Source organism: Curcuma longa, chromosome 4, assembly GCF_044706935.1.
Source record: "Curcuma longa cultivar G26 ecotype Majalengka, Jawa Barat chromosome 4, ITB_CL_G26_1.1, whole genome shotgun sequence".
In the NCBI taxonomy this organism is placed as follows: Eukaryota; Viridiplantae; Streptophyta; class Magnoliopsida; order Zingiberales; family Zingiberaceae; genus Curcuma; species Curcuma longa.
In genome coordinates this window covers 1,521,633-1,534,440 of record NC_133864.1, presented here as the reverse complement: position 1 = coordinate 1,534,440, position 12,808 = coordinate 1,521,633, and the positions used below count along the sequence as shown (strand labels likewise).

Below are 12,808 nucleotides of genomic sequence, written 5' to 3'. Positions count from 1 at the left end.
ATGAAGAATAGGGAGCTGACCTTTATGTTTCTTCGTAGAATAAGAACTAATGGTATTCACTTCCTGAGGTATTAAGAATAAGAACTAATAGTATTCAAACAACATTTTCAATTTGTAAAGTTGATAGATAGCACAGAAGTGTCTCATGTCACCAAGAGTAGTAGTAGTTTATGCCCTTATTTCAAGGTAATTATGTAGTCATAATGCACTATAAAATTTAATAAATTTCAATTGTTAGAGTAATATGTTTCTACAATTAGGTTTTGTATAGATACAATAGATGGAATTCACACATGAAGATTACATATGTTCTAGCTGGTTGAGAAGGCATTGAATCAAATCCTTGAATTGTTAAGAATGCGCTCAATAAACTCGATAACTAGAAAATTTCTCTAGGTGGTAGATTCTTAACCTTATATTAGTGATTAATATTTAACTGAAAACACCTTAATATCACTACATTTCATATATATAGTTTGCGCTGAGTTTATGTTGAAGAGTTCTTATAACCCCTTATGGATGTGTTCGATATCACTTGAAGAAAAACACACGACAAGATCCACAAGTATTATTCAACCATCAATGAGAGGTTTCAGTGTATTAAGAAGTTTTTGCCCATAGTTGTTAGGATAGAATTTCTTTGTTCTATCATCACTTGAATTGATTTTATTCATTCTTGTATTCTCCATTATTTTTTAATGTGTGTAGATCAAAATGAACAATTTGTTTATGAATTACTATAATGTCAAGTAATGATGCTAGTGGCAATGAGAGGCAAGGATAGAACAACTAATGACATTATGGTCAGATTATACCAGGAATTAGTTTAAGTGTTTTTTGAGCATGATGAAGTATTGAGTGATGAATTTCAAAGGATTTATTTTAAAAACACTATAACTTAAATTTCAGAAGATTTGTTTTACAAACTCTATTCCTTGAATTTTAAAAGATTTATTTCAAAAACTTGATACCATTGTAATTATTATCTATGTTTCAGCTTGATTTACTCAAATTCATGCATCCATTTTGTTCTAAAAGCAATGCATTCAATCTCTTTTTGAAATGCATTACCCTGTTAGCTGACAGACATGTTTGGCATTTTAGCATGTCAACTTTTATTTAGGCTGGCTCTAATGCATTTACTTCTTATTTAAGCTCAATATTTCACCTCAGAAGCTTCTTCCAGACATTTTTTTTGACCGTCTTTCATCCCATATTTGATCCTAAACCTCATTTTCCATCCCCTGCGACCTAGGTAATGGATCTCTCCATCTAAATTTGTAACTTAGTTTTGGGTTATGCACATACTTATGAATCACAATTGTTTGTTTTCATCATTCGTCATATGTATGGCATGTTAATCTCATTCTTTTGATCAGCAGGCAAAATCGTTGCATTGGTGGACTCGCTGAGGGTCCATCACATAAAGAGGGTGCTTCACAGCCTAATCTTGAACAAGTGTTCAAACTCATTAGTGCTCGATATTTGAACACTGAATTTTTTCCCCACATTTTGTAAATTAGTATATTGCAGTCAGTCCATCAATGTCGATCTTTGCAAAGAATTCTATAGTAATTTACGATCGACCAATATTGAAGGTGCATATACAACTAGGGTAGGATCTAAAGAGTTTGAATTTACTCATGCTATACTTAGAGAGTATCTTGGATGTAGGCCGTCGAAGAACACTTTTGTGTGTTTTTCTAATTTTAGTGAACCCTTGCCTAAGCCATTTGATAGAGTTTGAAAAATATATATGCCCATTGGCAACGCCATCACTGCATTTCTTGCAAACATGAGTATAGACATTTCACAAGGGGCCCTTCAGCCATTGTCTAAAGACTATTGTCATCAAGAATTGGAGCCAGACAACTTTCCCTCGCAGGCATTGTTGTCAATATCAATCAAGTCATTGTGTGGAAGCAGTCAGCCAAAGAACATGATGAAGAGGATCAGCCTGCCAAAGAGCACAAGGAGGAGGAGGATGAAGGTGAAAAAGGACCCCTGATGCCATCATCACCATGTTTACCATTCAATGTATCAGATAGACTGACTGGCACTTATAGAGGAGAGGATGAATTTGCTGATTGCTAGATTCGACGAGGAGATTCTTCATGATTTTGATGATTTTCGCCAGCAATTTGGACATTATAGAACATTAATATGCTCTAGGAGCTGGAATCGACTTGACTCTCTTTGGCACATGGTGGTACTTGATCTTATGTTTTGGCTATTAATATGCTTAACACCTTCCTCTGGATCCGTCGACCATCAATACCTTATGTGAATTATATTATGCTCTTCTTCATCGTATCTTTCTTTCATTCAAAGTTTTGTGAATTTTTGACTAAAAGGTTATGAATCTTTTAAAGGTTAGTCGCACTGAGTTTTTCAAACTCAGTCATTTGCATTAGAAATTCATTACATATCTAAACAATAGTCAGAGCGCAATCAAAGGATGTTGGGTGTCTGAGTTGGTTATTGCGTGCACTTCTCAATTTATTCTGATGGTCGATGGAAAATTTTTGTAGGATTGAATCGGTCATCTCAGGGATAGTCAATGAGGTTAATTGTGATTTATCATTTTTTAGAAGGTTGCTGTGTTTTTTATAAATTTTTTTTAATCTTTAGTACTACAAATAACTTATTTGCTGTCAATATTTCTGATCACCTGATAAATGAAGCCACAAAATTAGGAGCTAGGAAGTTAATTGAATTGGATTAATTCAAAATCCTATTTGATTATCTTCTCGCGTATCCGTTCAAGCGTTGTCATGCTATCTCCCTAACTTTAAATAGAAATAAGTGGTCGGTCCTCTCGTTAAAATACACTAACACCAGTGCATCATTATCACTCGTTCCTCTTGCGTATCTGCTCAAGTGTCTCCATATTTTCTCCCTTACTTTAAAACTCAATCCCTCCCTGTGGTCGGTCCTCTCCCTAACTTTAAAGTGAGCGTGCCATTAATCGAGTATATCCTTAGATTCTCTATTTGATCTGGATGTCCTCATGTAAGACTCGGATCAATGAAATAATGCTCATCTAGGACTAATTGTAAATATTTTCTTTTTAGTTTGAGTAAATTTGAAATATAATTTATAATAATAATTGATAATATTTTAAGTAAAAAGACACATCCTATGTCTTTTCACCTTTTGAAAAAAACTTTTACTATTTGGAAGTAATTCTTTATCTCTATAAAAAAAAACTCTACTCCTAATAATTCAATTTTCAAGTAATGAAATTTCTTTTTAAACACTCTTCTCTCTCTCCTCTCTCTCCTTTCTTAAGAGTTTTTAAGTTTCGAAAGTTTGCCAGGGATTGAAATTTTGAGTGCTTCTATTTCAAGACGTATGTCGTTGTATTTTGGGAGGTGATTGTTGATAAATCGTAAGCACCTGAGTACAATATTGTCTTAAGGAAAGAAGGTTTAGCCTTCACCTTGATTTTAATATTTTTATCTATATAGATAAGTTTATCCAAAAGGGGTGTGTTGATATCTGAATGAATAACTTGACAAGCGACGAGATTAATTAAGTCGGTAATAACTATACCAAGAAGGGTACACCTATTACCCGAAAGGATGTCTCGATATCCGAAAGGGTGTGTTGAGTATAAATGGGATAAGGTCTACGTCGCCATACTGAATTTCACAAGTTTGAGCTAACTACTCATCGTCGAGTTGATGAATCGGACCCAACTATTTGGATCAACACCGTCAATCCATTCCATAACTTCCAACAATAAACTCCTAGCATATGAAAGTTCTAAAGGTGAAACTCTTGGCAGGTTCAATGGATGTCATAGATCATCTACATAGATTTCTAAACGGGACCTAGATTGACTCAAAGGCTTATTGAGGAGGTCTCAAGGGGAGGAGTATGATCAACATGAAGACATGTGAAATAAGTGATCAAGTGAATTTTATTTTGATTTTGGGAAATTTTCTATTTAGGTCAACTGTTCTAGATTGAAATTGATAAGTTTTATAATATTAATATATTAGACGAGTTGACACTCTAGTCAATTGTTTGCTTGTCGTTTGAGAATAGAAGGGTTTATATTTTGGCTTAAGTCAATTGAATGACAAAACAATCAACTAAAGTATTGGGATCATTGATGCGGAATTGAATATATAACATAAGAACTCAATACAAACACAAGAAAGAACAATATAAACCACCTAAAGATTTACGTGGTTTGGAACCCTTGATTCTTATTCCACGATTTATAATCCATCGGTGGATCACTTTCGCAAGCCCTATACTTCCTCTTTGTATACTTTTCGGAAGTGGGAAAAAGTGTTACAACACCTATTGCTCAAATACAAGAGGGAATACAAGAATAATGAAAAAGAATAAATGAAATACAAGAATATGTTACAACAAATGCCACTTTCTTTTGCTTTCTCTCTTTGCCTTATTTTGCTCCAAGATAGATTAGAAATGTAGAACACTAGCTTAAGAACTGTCAAAGAACGTTAACTAAAAATCCTCAAGCCTTCCTTCATCTATCTATAAGCTTCTTGTTGATGTTAGATTTTACCAAGCAGTTGACTATTGTTGACCATCAGTTAATTGGATTATTATAGCAGTTGAGAATTCAATCATTGTTGTGCGACAATGGTTCATTTTTGGCTTCCATGTATAACATCAATCACTTACCATTATCTTTTCTTCTGCAAGAAAAGATAATGGTAAGTGATTGATGTTATACATGGAAGCCAAAAATGAACCATTGTCAATCAATTGTTGATGCACTAGTTGATTGCCTAGTTGACTAATCTCCAAAAATAAATATTATTTTTATTGGCATTTCAACATGAGTTGACTATATATCAATTTCTCCATCAATTAATTGATATCCATATTAGTTGATCGCTCCAAACCTCGTGTTTGACCAAATCATAATTTTGTGATTTCAAATTCTAGTCAACTAATACTCTTGATTTTAACCACTCTAAGGTTGAATCTATATTGTGCCAAGAGAATCCATGTCTCTAAGACTTCCTTATCGGTCTAGTACAAGTCAACTTCAACTTATTAGGATTTCATTGTTGTCTAGTATCTTGTTGATCTCAACTACTAAGACTTTTCGTACCAAGAGACTAGCTCCTTGTCTTAGGGACTTCCAATACTTAGAAACCATTTTCTCTTGGACTTCAACTATTACTTAACATCCAATCACCTTTGACCTGTCACGACTTCATCAATTGCCTAGAGTTCACTCTTTTAGAATTTCATCACTTATCAAACATCTAGTTGACATAACTTGTCTAAACTTCGATCATTATCAAGCATCTAGTCCTCAATGTTGATGCCATTAAACTCTAAGAATAAGGACTATAAATGAACCAAATATTTGTGTTCAAACTTGATGTCAACTTGGTAAGAGCTTGTTTATGTTCGTTCAACATATACAAGGTCAATTAAATGAACAAGCTTGAACAACTCATTAAATTAAATGAACAAGCTTGAATACGTGTTCAACTCATTAAAGTTCATGAACAAAGATTGTGAATTATTCATGAACAATGTTCATGAATAAAGTTTATGAAACATGTACATCAACAAAGCTCCTATTAACTTGTAAATAAATAAAAAAACTTTTAAGATTAACAAATAATGTTGTAACAATTGTTGTCTAGTATCTTGTTGATCTCAACTACCAAGACTTTTTGTACCGAGGGATTAGCTCCTTGTCTTAGGGACTTCCAATACTTAGAAACCATTTCTCTTGGATCGGACTTCAACTATTACTTGACATCCAATCACCTTTGACTTGTCACGACTTCATCACTTGCCTAGAGTTTACTCTTGTAGAACTTCATCATTTATCAAACATCTAGTTGACATAACTTGCCTAAACTTCTATCATTATCAAGCATCTAGTCCTCAATGTTGATGCGATTAAACTCTAAGTATAAGGGCTATAAATGAACCAAATATTTATGATCAAACTTGATGTCAACTTGGTAAGAGCTTGTTTATGTTCGTTCAACATATATAAGGTCAATTAAATGAACAAACTCGAACAACTCATTAAATTAAATGAGCAAGCTTGAATATGTGTTTAACTCATTAAAGTTCATGAACAAAGATTGTGAATTATTTATGAACAATGTTCATGAATAAAGTTTATGAAACATGTTCATCAACAGAGCTCCTATTAACTTATAAATAGATTTAAAAAACTTCTAAGATTAACAAATAATCTTGTAATATCAAACTCACCAACTAAACAAATAAGTTTAAAAATATAAAAGTTTCAAACAATCAAATAATCTCGAATTTAGAGCTTGATAATATCTAAATGAATCAAGCTCAAGTCAACCTTAAATCAAAGCTCAAGCTCAGAAAAAAAAAACCAAATCAAGCTTGAACAACCATTTTAACTACTTGGTTCATTTTAGGCTCTGCATGACTTGGGTTGATTAGCTTATCAAACAAGCTTAAACAATACAAACCTTGACTTAGCTTAGCTCTTTTACAACCTTACCTAAGTATGTAGCTGGCATAGTATTTTGATTGTTGGGTAAAGTTTTAGTTAGTCCATTGTTGTGAACACACATATATGTGCAAGTACATAGAAATTTAACATAATTACAAGAGTAGTATTAGAAGACCAAGTAGGCAAATGTAGGAAGAAATCCCTGGGACATGAAGAGTCTCTTGGAAAGATCAAGTCTTGGAGGCACTTGGTGGCTTTTTGCTAAGATGATGTACCAGAGGCACGAGATGACTTCTCGGCATGATGAAGAACCTAGCACATGAAGGTTTCTTGGCACAAATGTGAGCTCTAGAGGAGTGAGTGCACATGTAACTTGGGTTATGGGGCTTAGAATGTAGATTTGATCTTAGAAGTGATCATTTTAGAAAAACAGTCAGCAGGTCCCTAAGGCAACTTAATTATTCAACAAAATATTTTATATGAGTTTGTTCTGCCGACAATTGACTGAGTAGTCAATTGATTCTTATAATTAGATTGGTGACACAATTGAATCGATTGTTCAAACCCCAAACAACAAATAGAATGAGATATTCTATTCATGCTATTCAATCAATTGATAATTATAAATAATCAATTGATGTTGGAGTAGTAGACTGAATAGTCAACTCAGACACCAATATAAGTGAATAGAATAATTTTGTTTAACTCTGTTTTGGAAACAATCAATTGGTCAATTGACTCAAACTAATCAATCAATTTGTAAGTTTTGGGCAATCAAATGATGTAATTGGAAATTATAGAAATATGATGTGATAACAATCATCAACTACACTTAGATCTATGTTGATCACTATTCAAGTGACTGATATTGAAAGGCAATCAATTGGTCATAAGGAGCTAGTGATTTGATAACAACTGTCACCAACAACTAGAGATCTAGTGGTTGAGTAGTTGACTGATAACTTTATGAAGAGTTGAACAACAAAATGGTAACTGATCTTGAAGTAGAGAAAGACTATATAAATAGGGGTTTGGAGGCACAAGAAGATTATTGAATGTTCATATTCTTACTCTTAAATTCTCCTTGTACTAAACTCTCATTGTGCTACATTTTCTTTTCTTCTCATGCTCAAAGATTTCATACTTGTAAGAAGAGACTGTAAAGACTTGTAAGAAGTTATTCTACCTCTAAAAGAATTCTAAAAAGAAGGAAGATTAGAGGTGCTTCGAGAAGTGATCCAGCTTATGGGTCATAATTGCAGAGTAGGGGTCTTTGGTGGCATAGTTGAACCACGTAAAAGAATTGTCTCCTCTTGCTCTTTGTTGTTTTGTTTCATAATTGTTGTGTTTTATTTTTTTGTTGTACTAACATTTTCTTTTCAAAAGTTTCTAATCTCTTAGTCTGTTTAACATACTAAAGAAAGTTTTTTTTATATTATTTTATGAATTAAAAAGTCATGATTCCTTATTGTTGGTGCAATATAAGAATTATACTTTGGATTTAGGGGGAGAGATTGGTTCTTTGACCTAGATGATCTTGAGGGGAGGTAATTTCTTAGTTGTTGTAATGAAACTTGAAGGTGATTGAAGTTAGGAGGGGTCTTCTAACTTGGACAATTGGCAATGACACATTAAGAGGAGGTAAGATTCAAGATTGAACTTGTGTTTGTTTTGGTACTACACCAACCTATTTTGTATGGTAAAGACTCATTGATCTTTGTTGCTTTGTGTTGGCAATTACATAACTGCCTGCCCACAACGCACACCACGGAGTGCACGTTCTGCACTCCGTGGATGAGCCTCTCCCTATTAAAGGGAAAGGAGAGCCCTGAACTACGGGGAAAACTTGCAAAGAGAATCAAGCGCTCGGTGTGTGTGCTCGGTGTGTGTTTGCGTCCAAGATCAGAGGCGAGGAGGATAGACTGCCAGAGGGTAAGGAAGAACATCAAATCGCGATTTGGTTTGTGGAACATAAGGAGCCTTTCCGATTTTGGTGATCGTTCCTTCGACAGAAGCAATCCTAGCCGCCGAAATCACACTATAACAAGTATACAAATCTACATTGGTATCAAAGCTTAAAGTAGATTTTTTTTTGTTTACCAGTTGAATTGCTGTTGAGTTTTCCACGATGGAGCAACAGAACAAAGAAATCGCTGTGATTTCTCTATTCTGGCTGACATATGTAACGACCCTCCTCCTTTCTAATAGGGGGATGTTACGTATATCTTATCATTATTAAATTATTGGTAGAAAATCCAATAGATAAATTCTATCAAAAGGAATATTCTTATAACGGAATAAAACAACTGTTCAATTTACGATGCATGCGGAAGCCATTGATATAAAATACATAATTGATATAAGGTGTTTATTCATTTATTTATTCTAATCCGCGGTTCCGCCGCCACACACATCGAACACTGCTCCTGCTGCCTCCCGTTGCTTAACACTTTTCTTTACCTCTATCTGCAGTATAAGGAATGCAACTATAAGCAAAGCTTAGTAAGTACATACCTAATCTCACAAAACAACGGAAATCATTGCATGCTTTCTTAGTAATTAAACAGGAAATAACTTGTAGTTATGAAGTCATGTACTTAAGCAGAAACTACCTGAACATGGAAATATTTGTATTGCATAGAAAATTTCTTAGCTTCTTTATAATTGAAAGTCATACGTTTGAATTGTAACGACCCGGCCCAGCCCATTTGGCGGTCCATTCGGCGGCCCATTTGGCGACCCTTGTGGTCGTCGACCGTCGACCGTCGGCTCGTCGACCGTGTCGTTACTCATCCGGCCTAGCCCATTTGGCGGTCCATTCGGCGGCCCATTTGGCGACCCTTGTGGTCGTCGACCGTCGACCGTCGGCATAGGAAATTTCTTAGTTTCTTTATAATTGAAAGTCATACGTTTGAATTGTAACGACCCGGCCCAGCCCATTTGGCGGTCCATTCGGCGGCCCATTTGGCGACCCTTGTGGTCGTCGACCGTCGACCGTCGGCCCGTCGACCGTGTCGTTACTCTTTTACTTTCTATATCTTTGTCCTTTCATCAATCATTTATCATGCTTTACTTACATCCTAAATAGGAAGAATAATTTACATATTCATGGTTAAATCCTAAATCATACTATGGAAAGAACATATATATATTCTTATTTTAACATGAATCATACTAGAGGAAGAACACATAAATACATTCACGTCTAACATAAATCACGTCATAGAAAGAGCATACATATAAATACATTCATGTTTAACACAAATCATGTCATGGAAAGCTTAACATAATCATGCCAAAGAACAATACGAAAACCACTCATACTGCAGGTGAGAAATGTACTTACTTGTCTGCTCACTAGGTTTTTAACGCTAAGGTTTGTGAAATCGAAGACCTTCTCCGAGGGCTCTAGCATCTTCTTCGCGCTACCTAGCAAAATCATAACTACAGCTTAACCGACATCATTAACCCAATCTAATCCTTCCATTAATTAATCCATTAATTATTTATGTCCCAATACTTAATTAATCAACTATTAATCCATGTCTAACCAAATCCTAATTAATATATAATTAATTAATCACTAAACTAATCATTAATTAACAATTTATAATATTTCATTACTTAAATAACCTTTAATTAAAATAATTACTAATTATTTAACTTAAATTGATTAACAATTTACTAATTAACTAATTATCTGATTAACATATCAATCATCTAATTAATCTTAACTTTAAACTAACCTTAATTAATTAACTAATTATTTTAATTAATTAATTAAACCTTCCTATTTCCAAATCGTTACCGAAATGGCTATTCCTTCTTCTCCGGTTGCTACCCTCGGCGGTTGCTCGGCGTGGCTTCTTCTTCTTCACGTGAACAGGGCAGAGGTTGGTGGCAAGGAGGCGCGGCGGAGCTGATCAGGGCGCGACGAGGCTTCGAACAGAGGAGATGCGGCGGCAGTGAAGGAGGAAGAGGAGAAACAGCAGCAAGGGCGTCGGCTCCGCTTCTCTTCCCGCAGCGCCGGTGATGACGCGAGTCCTCTCCGGTGCGAGCAGGCGACGGGCGGTCGGGCGTGCTGGCGGCGAGCGTTGGCTGGGCGGCGGCGTTCTCTGTGCGCAGCAGGGGCGTCGCGGTGCTGCGGCGGCGGTCCGGCGAGGTCGGCTCTGCTTTTCCACGCGGCGGCGGCGAAGGGGAAACTGCGGTGGCTTCGGTGTTCGGCGCCGGTCTCCTTTAAAGCCCTCCTCCTTGGGCCGTTCCGAGCTTTTCGCCGGCAGAATCGGGCACAGTGCGACGCGCGTCCGCGCGGCGGACGCGGTCTCGGGAGCGTAGGTCGCGCGGCGAACAGGGGGAGAAAGGAGTTTTAATATATATATTTTCTTTTGTGAACAGTAATTAATTAAACCGGGTCCAAAATTCCATTATTACTGTAGCGAACCGGGTTCAATTTTGGTTCACTTGGTTCACTAACCAAACGACTTCCGATTTGATCCAAACAAGTTTTGTTGGATTCGTCTTTGCAAGACGAATCTTTTCACCTATTTTATTTCATCAAACTCCCCTTCTATCATTTAACTAAAGAATCTTTTATTATAATTTTAAATCTATTTAATATTCCTAAAATAGGGAGAAATAATCGGGGTGTTACAATCTCCCATCCTTATAAAAGTTTCGTCCTCGAAACTTAGAATAACTTGGGATACTTTTATCTCATATCTTCTTTAACCTTTGGTTTTGCCAATAGCTATCTTAATTGATTCATCAACTGAGATAACTGAACACATTCTATTGGTTGGTAATTCCTCCTGAGTTAACTAACTAATCAGTCAACCACCTGTTTTTCTCAGTGCTATTACAACATCTCCCAAAAAGGTTATAGAACAACAGTGATGATATTCCCATCTCTCTTAAATTATGGTACGAACTTCCTGTTCATATCTCCTCCCTCTTTGGACAATCAACTCTAATAGGGCTCGTCATTTGGCTCGGTATTAGCTCGTCTTCTAGCCATGTTCTTTTTATTCATAAATAACAAGGTCGAATATAAACTTACTATTCTAATACAACACTACACATATATACTAGCATGTCTACTTCATTAATCATTCTTTATACTAATCATAGAAAGAGATCGTATGGTAGCTTTTTAGAAAATTCCTTTTTAGCCTAAGAGGAGTACTTGATAAGGTTCTCTTTATTTCGACCACTCATTCTATCTTATTATAATATTCACATCAATATTCCCTTCTTATTAAATAATACATTTAAGATATATACCCAATACTTCCTAAATAAGGATCCCATGCCCATCTATCTTAACTATTCCATTATTTGTTTCTTCTACTGAAATTACCTCCATATAATCAATAATATTTACATCCTAAATAATAAATAATGATATGGTCTAATCTAATTTTTCTTTACATACACATGAGAAACATAATCATCATCTTCAAGTTGTATTAATCTTAACTGTATGAGGGAGATACATGGAGCCTTACTTAGAAACCATATCTAATATATAAAGTATTTTACATGGAAAATAGTTGTATCCCAAATATATTTAATACTTCATGTAGAAGAAATATCTTCAAGTCGTATTAGTCCCAACTAATTAGAGTGGAGTACATGAATCTTATCCTTCCATTAACTCAATACAATACTATATTACTAGTAATATTTCAACTTGCATCCTTATCCCAAAGGTAAGGTTAATATTCTATCAAAATCTTGCATCTATTTAACATGTATAACTTACTAATCATTCTTTATGCCAAAGGTAACCATGCCTACTGAAAATCATTCTCTAGGCTAATCATAATAGCTAGGTGACTTAAGCATCATTCTTGAGGCTAATAATCAGAAGCATGTCTAACATAAAATCATACTAATCATAAAAGAAAATAAAGCCTAAGTATACTTCTTACTTGGAAAGCGGCAGGATTGATGCTTGATGTGCGTGTGACGGAAGGGCGGAGCCTGCTCTGATACCATTTGTAACATCCCCCCTCTTTCTTATATAATAGGGGATGTTACGTATTTTAATTAAATTATAAATAGAAATTTTCACAGATAAATTTTAAAATACATCAAAATTTTTCTTATTAACAATGCGGAAGCAACTGGAAATAAATAATAATTCTTAAAAGACATAAAATAAACATTTATTTAATTTATTTATTCTTATTCCGCGGTTCCGCCGCCACACACATCGAACACTTTCCTGCTGCCTCCTCGTTCCTAACACTTTTCTTTTATTTATCTGCAGTACAAGGAAATAAAACTATAAGCATAAAGCTTAGTTATGAGTACCATACCTACTCACAAAACCTAAATCATACTATGGAAAGAACA

The 12,808-nt window shown here is 35.1% G+C and overlaps 1 long non-coding RNA gene and 1 pseudogene across 1 annotated transcript; one reads left to right on the top strand and one right to left on the bottom strand.

Moving 5' to 3' along the window:
* On the top strand, window positions 1-2,287 carry LOC141826324 (uncharacterized; annotated as a pseudogene).
* Window positions 2,288-8,714: 6,427 nt separating this feature from the next.
* LOC141825913 (uncharacterized) lies at window positions 8,715-10,434 on the bottom strand. The gene is made up of 2 exons (XR_012601582.1): window positions 10,238-10,434; window positions 8,715-8,917 (listed from the first exon to the last, which is right to left on the bottom strand). It is a non-coding gene; the product is annotated as an uncharacterized LOC141825913 (long non-coding RNA).
* Between the last annotated feature and the right edge of the window lie 2,374 nt (window positions 10,435-12,808).